The following is an 8,478-nucleotide window of genomic DNA, read 5'->3' as shown; positions in this document are numbered from 1 at the left end:
TGTGGACTTGTTGGGCCGAAGGGCCTGTTTCCACACTGTAATGTAATCTAATCTAATCTAACACCCACCAAGGAGTTTGCATGCAGTTGGGGGAGGGGGAATGGCATTAAATTTCCCCAGTGTCCCTGGAGAGTGGAATTGAGAGTGTACAGAAAGGAGACAGCTCTCTCACCTCATCACTGACCTGGATTAAGTCTTCAAGTTACACATTGAGAGTAGGCCTTTTCTGCTCTTTCTTAAATCAAAATGGCAGTGGGATGGAGTCCTTCATTTGTTGAAGTAAGACAAACTGCATCATGTTCCACTCCTTGCTGAACATTCAGGCATCTAGCAGCTCAGGGATCAACTCAATGCTTGGTGAATGATAGCGCAACACTGCATTTATTGCTGTATGCCTCAATGAAAATGATTGTGCATAGGATAACTGTGACCCCATGCCAAATCCTTAGCCTTAGAAATAATCTTTATAATTAAAATTAATATGATTCTCTTTCCAAATGGTTAATGTAATCATTCTGCCTGTTTGGGAGCCAAAACTCAAAACATTTGGAAATGCTGAAGTGCAAGGCTGGCAGGATGAACAAAACACTTGATTAAAAGATTGTCTGTACAACACCTAGATAGTGAGTAATTGTCTTGTGACTAATCTTTATTTGATAACATGCACTTCATTCTTCAATATGATGTTAAAGCCTTAATATTTTTTTAACAATTATTTATCTCAGATGCTTTGAAGAATTAGGTTCAACAAAAGTGAAATACTAGGCCAGGCGTACATTCAGTAAAGCTATTGTGTTTCAGAGGACTTTATTCATTTGAAGCAAAGGTTTATTCTTTTATTTATCTACTGATATTGATTTGGTCTTAATTACTAGACAGAACAGTGTCTGTAATTGACTGCAATGGTAAGTTCTCTATTGAACTTTTTCTTATGTCTGAGAAACTGACACCAATTTTATAAGAGGCTTGAAAGATTTATTTTGTTACAGCAAGAGGGCACAGCTCTTTCCCACATCAGCATACGCTGTTACATTAAATCTGAGTATACCTTCATTCATGATGTGCTCTCCAACGCTTATTTTATTTGAGCCTCCAGAATTTCTTATTTTCTTCCTCCAGCACTGTACGAGCCTTGTCATAAATAAAATATCTTGCTCCAATCTTTACATTTCAGAATCGATGGTCTTAACTATGATGTATGGGATTGTATGACTTTTGAAAAATGCTATTTTAAATCAGAAGTCTTTTTCAAATAACTGATCTATTGTCCCAAATAGAGTACATCCAGTGATATGAGCTGGAACATTAAGATAGGTGGTGGGTAGAAAGGGGAGAATCATTTGCAACTAATACTGTTGTACACTTATAAACAGAGGCTTAAAGAGACTCGCATGGAAAATTAGACTACTAACCTGACTAGTAACATACCAATCTCTGGGCACTATTTGCAGTCCTAGAGTCAGTTTACCAATGGGTATATCTTATAAAGAAGATAGATATTGGCTTTTCATCATGTTAATATTAATTTCCTCACTAGTTTGAATTTTACAGGGTAATCACTATGACCACAGATGCCAAGAAATAATAATGGAAAATTGTAATGTGGTAAGTTGGGGTTGGTAATGATAAGTCAGGGCCTTCAGCAATTCTCAAAACTAGGGTGACTGTAGTATGGAAAGCAAAGTTTCAGAAGACAGAGAAGGTTAAGGGAATATTAAATTATAATTACTATACAGTAGATTTTCTGAATTGTCTGGACATCATAAGAACATAGGAAACAGGAGCAGGAGTAAACTATTCAGCTCTTGAAGCCTGTCCCACTATTCTATATGATCATGGCTGATCTGCCTCAGTCCTTAATTCCATGTTTGTGACAGCTTAACTTAGCCATCAAATTTATCTATCTTCTATTTAAATGATTACATTTATCTATCTTCTATTTAAATGATTACATTGATCAAGCCCTCACAACTCACGGCGGAAGAGAATGCAGACATTCACTCCCCTCAATGAAGAAATTGTTCCCATCACCAGCATAAATGAACATCCTTTTATTCTGTAATTAAGTCCCCAGTTCAAGATCTGCCCACACATGGAAACAACTTCTCAACATCTGCTCTGTCAACTCCCCTCAAAATCTTACATTTCAATAAGATCATCCCTCATTCTCCTAAATTCTAATGAATAAAGGTCGAAGCCATTTCACGATTCTCAATGTATCAACACCTTCATCACAGCAATCAACTTATTGAATCTCTTTTGAACTGCCTCCAAAGCCAGTACAACCTCTCTTAAATACAGGGTCCAAAATTGTACACAGCCTCACCCACACCTTGCACAATTATAACAAAGCTTTCCCATTTCTGAACCCCAAATCTTCAGCAATAAAAGCCAAAATCTTTCTTAATTACTTGCAGATACTGCATACTAATACAATGTGGTTTAAACATAAAAACATCCAGCTCCCTCTGGGCAACATTTTGTTTAATATTCGCTCTCAATGTAAATAACTGGTGCCTTTTGATGCTTCCTACCAACCTGGATGATATCACTCTGCCTGCCAAGCTTTTTGCCCACTTACTCAAGTGATCAATATTCCTTTGCCAATTCCTTATGTCTTTGTCACAATATACCTGTTCTTAATTTTTTGTATCATCCCCAATTACGGATACGTTACACTCTGCCCTTTTTTCCATTCCCATTAATATAGATAGTAAATATTTGAACTAGGCATGAACCTTATGTCACTTCATTAGTTATACCTTTCCAATCTGAAAGAGGCCATTGATCCTGACTCTGTTTCCACGTATTAACCAATCCTCAACCCATGCTGATACATTACCAACGATACCATGAGCTCCTAACTTGTGTAAGTACCTTTACATGGCACTTTATTGAATGCCTTCTGGAAATCCAAAATCACTGCATCTACCAATTTCTCTTTATCAATTGGTTTGATGTATGCTCAATGAACTCTAGAAAATTCATGAAAAATGATTGGCCTTTCACAAAAACATGTGAACTCTGCTTGATCGCTTTAAGCTTTTCCAGATGTCTTGCTATTTCTTCTTTAAAAATGGCCTCTAACATTCTATCAATGACAAATGTTAGGTGAGCTGGCCTGTAGGTTCCTGCTTTGTCTCCCGCCCTTCTTGTACAGGGGCATCGCATTAGTGATTTTCCAATCCACTGGAAGCCCCATAGAATCCAGTGAGTGGAGGAATATTTTGACCAATATGAAATAACTCCACAGAGGCCAGTATCTCGTCACCCTTTAATTATATATAAGCAGCTGCCCTAAACTATAATGCTGCCTCAAATAGAGTCAGACACCAAAGTGTTAATATCACTGACCCTCCCCCTTTTGTATGTTAGCCAGGAATTTCTGATGGGTCCAGGTTAATAGCTCCACGCATATTCTACGATGTCCAGCTCACTGTTGGATGTAGGCAATCAGGTCCCATTAGTTTGTCAAATACTTTCTCCCTTGTGATCGAGACCATTCCAAGATTTCTCCTCCTATTAACACCTTTCTCACCAGTTACCTTTGAGCTGCTTATAATATCCTTCACTGCGAGGACTGATTAAAAAAAATGTTGGCTTTAATCTGAACTTCTTTCCTAGTCCTACCTATGTTATTGGTAGTTACGTGGGCCAGGATCAATAACGGGTTCTTCCCCTCCCACAATAAGTTCCTTGCTAGCCCAGAAGAGTTGCCCTGAACTTTGGCAAGATAGGCAACACAGACTTTGGGATACCTTTTTTGGGACACTGACATTGCTGCACAGTGCTGTACTTACTCCCTGACTATGTTAACCCCTATTACTACAACATTTCCATTTTCTCTTCATATTTAAACAGTGATGTGAAATGCAGCACTGTAGTCAATTTGTTTATCCTCCAGCAGACTGTGCCCTTTTCCACAGTGGGAGCAAGAACCTTGTACCTATTGGAAAAGGGGAGTGGCTGAGCCTCCTCCAAAGTTAAATTCCGGGACACCATAGCTGCCTCACTCATCATTACATCCTCCTTCTACTGACCACAACCAAATGCGATGTTATTAATCTAAAGGGGGTGACTGTCCATTGAAACAGTGTCCAAGTAACTCTTCCCTTCCTGATCTGTCACAGTGTGTGGAGCTCAGACTCCAACTCATCACCTCTGAGCTGTAGTTTCTCATGCAGCCAACACTTGCTGCAGATGTGGTCACTGTTGATCCCACCAGCACCCACGTACAATGGTGATGTTTCTGTCAGCTGAGAATAATATGACCTCGATGAAACTTCTCAGCTCATAATCTCATTGGTGAATCAAGATAGAAGCAAGCCCACTTAATTTGCAATGACTTTTCCAATCTGTTCCAAAGAAATAGCTATAACTGACAACATTACAGCAGTTACAGAGCAGCAGCTAATTGGATATCCTGAAAACTACAGCTCCCTCTTTATTTCATCAACTGGTTAAATAATTTTACTACAGGATAAGTGTACAAGTAGGCCTGATCACCTAGGTTAGTTTTAATGCTCCCCATATAATATGTTCCTGATGTGTTATCATAAATATGGAATTGATAGGTTGTAGGATTGTATTATAATTCAATAATTTTGACCCTGATCCAGCAAGCATAGAATCAAATTGTATTCTGTTTAATTTGGGTCAATGAAAGATACTGGTTTTATGTAACCCTTTGTCTTTCATGTGTGCCTGTGTGCGAAGTGGAAGGTTTCCAATGCCCTCAGGTCAAATGAACAAATGCTGGAAGTTGCTTTTGCACCTTAAAGTTTTATAAACTCAGGCTGACAAATGTGAAATCCCTTTGATGTGAAAATAGCTTCTTGGTTTCAGGATACAGCTTATGTTTTTAAAACTGGTTTAGGTTTTAACTTAAAGGATGTAACTGCCCTATGCACGCACATAATTTGAAATAAAGTTCTGTAAGCAGTTTCATGCAATAATATGTTAAGGCAATCTGGGTTGTAGAGATTCAGTTCAATAACAAGAGTTGATTTTTGCAAATGTGACTCCTTTTGAAGAACAAAGAAGTGAGTGTGGTCTTTTGAAAGTAATTGTATTTCACATGTTTCAGGCATCAACAGTCACTGTTCTTTTCACTAAAAGATGTTGATAGGCTTTTGAATATCCCAGAACACAGAAATCTCAGTTCAGATTTTTGGGATTTGGAAGTAATATTCCATATCCTCTGAAACACAATTTACTCTGGTTGTCTAAATAGAGTCCAACAGAGTTAGCAAGTTGACATAGACAAACTGTAATGGAAGGGATAAACCAACAAGTGGGTTTTGCAGTGATTGGCAGCAGTGAAAGCAGGACCTGTGTGCAATGGCAGCAGCCTCCCTGTGGTCAAAGGTGGTGGCATGATTAGAAGCAGCAGCCTCCTGGGTTCTTCTTGGTGATCGGAGAAGGCAGCAGCATGATATTGGCAGTGTGAGTGGCAGCTTCCCAGCCATCTCAGCGATTGGATGTGACAGTGTCAAAGGCAGCAACAACACAGTTCATTCCAGCATTCGGGGGCGGCAGGGGCAGGTGTGGCAAAGCTCCTCTCAGCGATCAGAGGCAGCGGCATCATCAATGGCAACAAGAATGTGGGGCCTCCCAGCAATCAGGATTAGAGTGGTGCTGGAAAAGCACAGCAGGTCAGGCAGCATCCGAGGAGCTGGAAAATCAACGTTTCGGGCAAAAACCCTTTATCAGGATTGAAGACAGGGAGCCCCTGGGGTGGAGAGATAAATGGGAGGGTGATAGGATGGTGCTGAGCTGGCAGGTTAGAACTGGGTGAAGTCCAGTTTCCTCATTTCCCCTCCCCCCACCTTCCCCCAGTTCCAACCTGCCAGCTCAGCACCATCCTCATGACCTGTCCTACCTGCCAATCTTCCGTCCCACTTATCTGCTCCACCCTCATCTCCGACCTACCACCTTCATCCCCACCTCCATCCACCCATTGTACTCTTGGCTACTTTCTCCCCAGCCCCACCCCTGCCTTCGTTCCTAATGAAGGCCTTTTGCCCAAAACATTGATTTTCCTGCTCCTCGGATGCTGCCTGACCTGCTGAGCTTTTCCAGCACCACTATAATCTAGACTCTGAACTCCAGCATCTGCAGTCCTCACTTTTGCCTCCCAGCGATCAGCTGTCCTAGACTCCAGGCTATGGTTAGGCCTGGGTACCTGCGTCTGTGGCTGAGTATTCCAAACATCTTAATGGAGATAAGACTTTACACTTAAAATCTAGATGTTGTCTTATCTTTTGGCTCCATTTAAAAAATTTTTTTTTTGATTTTCTGACTTTGTAACCAAGTTGGTGTTGGAGATTGATGACTTTGTACACTTTTCACTGCGCTCATATAGGTAAGTCTTGTATGACGCGATGGCTATGTTCTTGTGCAACTCTGCATTACAGAAAGATCGTGCTTTAGAAACAACACTTAAAGTGTTGGCGGTGTTTTTTAAAAAAGTTCTAAAAGTTCATGCTTTAGAAACAGCATTCTCAATTTGTCAATTGCGATACAGCAAATTTGTGTTAACGAAACATGTGTTAAAGCAGAAAGGCCTGTATGTATTCCTATACTTGAGCACATGTGACAATAAAATCTAATTATAAGTGAGTGACATTTCAGAAAAAAGTCTGGAGATCACGGGAAATGGTGTCAGCAAGATTCCCATCACGCTTAAAGGAACCAATCAGATATCAGGCACACCGTACTTAAACCATCTGAGATTGTTCAGGTGCTGCTGATGCATTGGCAACCCAACCGAATTAGGATAGCTGTGACCATACGCAGTGACTAGAAAGGGTTAATGAACTGTAACTCTTGCCAGTTCAATGTGTGATAAGATGAAAGACAAAAGGGAAATTTTCATTAACAGAAGAGAACAAGAGACATGCATCCAGTCAATCAGAGGTCACAGGCTGGTTTTCCATTGTGAATCAACTGAATCCATTGCAGTTCTGTATTTATTGTTATAAAAATATTGAATTCTATATGGTTTTGTAACTAATCAGGAGTTGCAGATCTTTTACATTGGCTCTCTCAAACTCAGTCTACAAATAGAATTGGACCTCAGGGCCCAAGTGGTTGAGTGTAAGTGTCTCCATGTCTGAAGTACAAGGCCTGAGTTCAAGTCCACCTGCTCCAGAAATGTGTAATAGCATCTCCTCAGAGATCGATGAGGAAAATTATCTATGATTGGAATTCACTAAAATTGTACAATTATCAATGTTAAAATGAACCCCAAACCTTTCATGACTATTTTGGAAAATATTGTACACTTCAGTTACGCAATGTCTGAATTAATTACATACTTTTGTGGGGTAGTCACTGAAGTAATGTAGGAAAATATCACTGTGCTTTTGTCTTGAATCTTGCTTTGACTTCCAGTGAAGCATACTTAGCTCAGCAAGATCGCAGAGGTGGGCCAGCAAATAATCTATTTTCATGTTTTTGTCTGAAATTTCCTTTCTTAGCTATTATTTAGAGGCATTGACCCATTTTAAGTTAAAGATATAATATCACAGCTATAATAATAGAGAAGAAAAATTGCAGAAAAGAATAGAATGTCAAGAAGATTGGGATACACTCTCAATTTGTAAACAGAGAAAATACTGTTTTCATGCTGACACTCAAACAAGCTGCCTCGAAATATGGCCTTGGGGCTATTATTTGTAAGACATCAGATCATTAATCATATAGACCAAAGAATACTGCTCTGGCTTAATCTGTACTGACATCCTGTTGAGGGAGATAGCACCAGCAGTTACACATTTCCACAAGTCACATCTTTTGTTTCCCCTCTGTGTAATTCATTGTTTTGAAAGGGGGTGATTGGAGTCCATAAGAATCCAAATTAGTTGTGAGATTAGGGTTTGATATTGATGAGGTGCTTGTCAGATAGAACAAGCTTAGCTTCTAATGATTATGGCTTTAAAGGCTGAAGAAGGATTTAACTGCAAGGTAGTCCTGGTAATTATAGCTCAATACATCAACAAAGTCGGACTACTAACCTGTCAAAATTGTGTGAAGAATAATGAATGATGTCCCAAATTAAACAAAGTCACGTGAAGTTTTCTACCAGGCCCCAGTTGCCAAGATCTGTGATGATCAAGGATTGACAACAGCAACAGGGCTGTGAAGCAAAGAGATTCTTGTAAAAAAATCTGTACAGAGCCAATAGATGCCAAAAGGTTGGTCAATTGAAAAGACTGAGGCTCCTGACCTCCGTGACTACCTGGTCAGGTCCACGCCCCCCTACAATCCACCCTCCCATCCTGGCACTTTCCCCTGCCACCGCAGGAACTATAAAACCTGCGCCCACACCTCCTCCCTCACCTCTATCCAAGGCCCTAAACGAGCCTTCCACATCCATCAAAGTTTTACTTGCACATCCACTAATATCACTTATTGTATCCGTTGCTCCCAATGCGGTCTCCTCTACATTGGGGAGACTGGACGCCTCCTAGCAGA

This window comes from Chiloscyllium plagiosum, chromosome 12, assembly GCF_004010195.1.
Source record: "Chiloscyllium plagiosum isolate BGI_BamShark_2017 chromosome 12, ASM401019v2, whole genome shotgun sequence".
NCBI lineage: Eukaryota > Metazoa > Chordata > Chondrichthyes > Orectolobiformes > Hemiscylliidae > Chiloscyllium > Chiloscyllium plagiosum.
The sequence above is the reverse complement of the archived record's forward strand: the minus strand, read 5'-3'. Positions refer to the sequence as shown.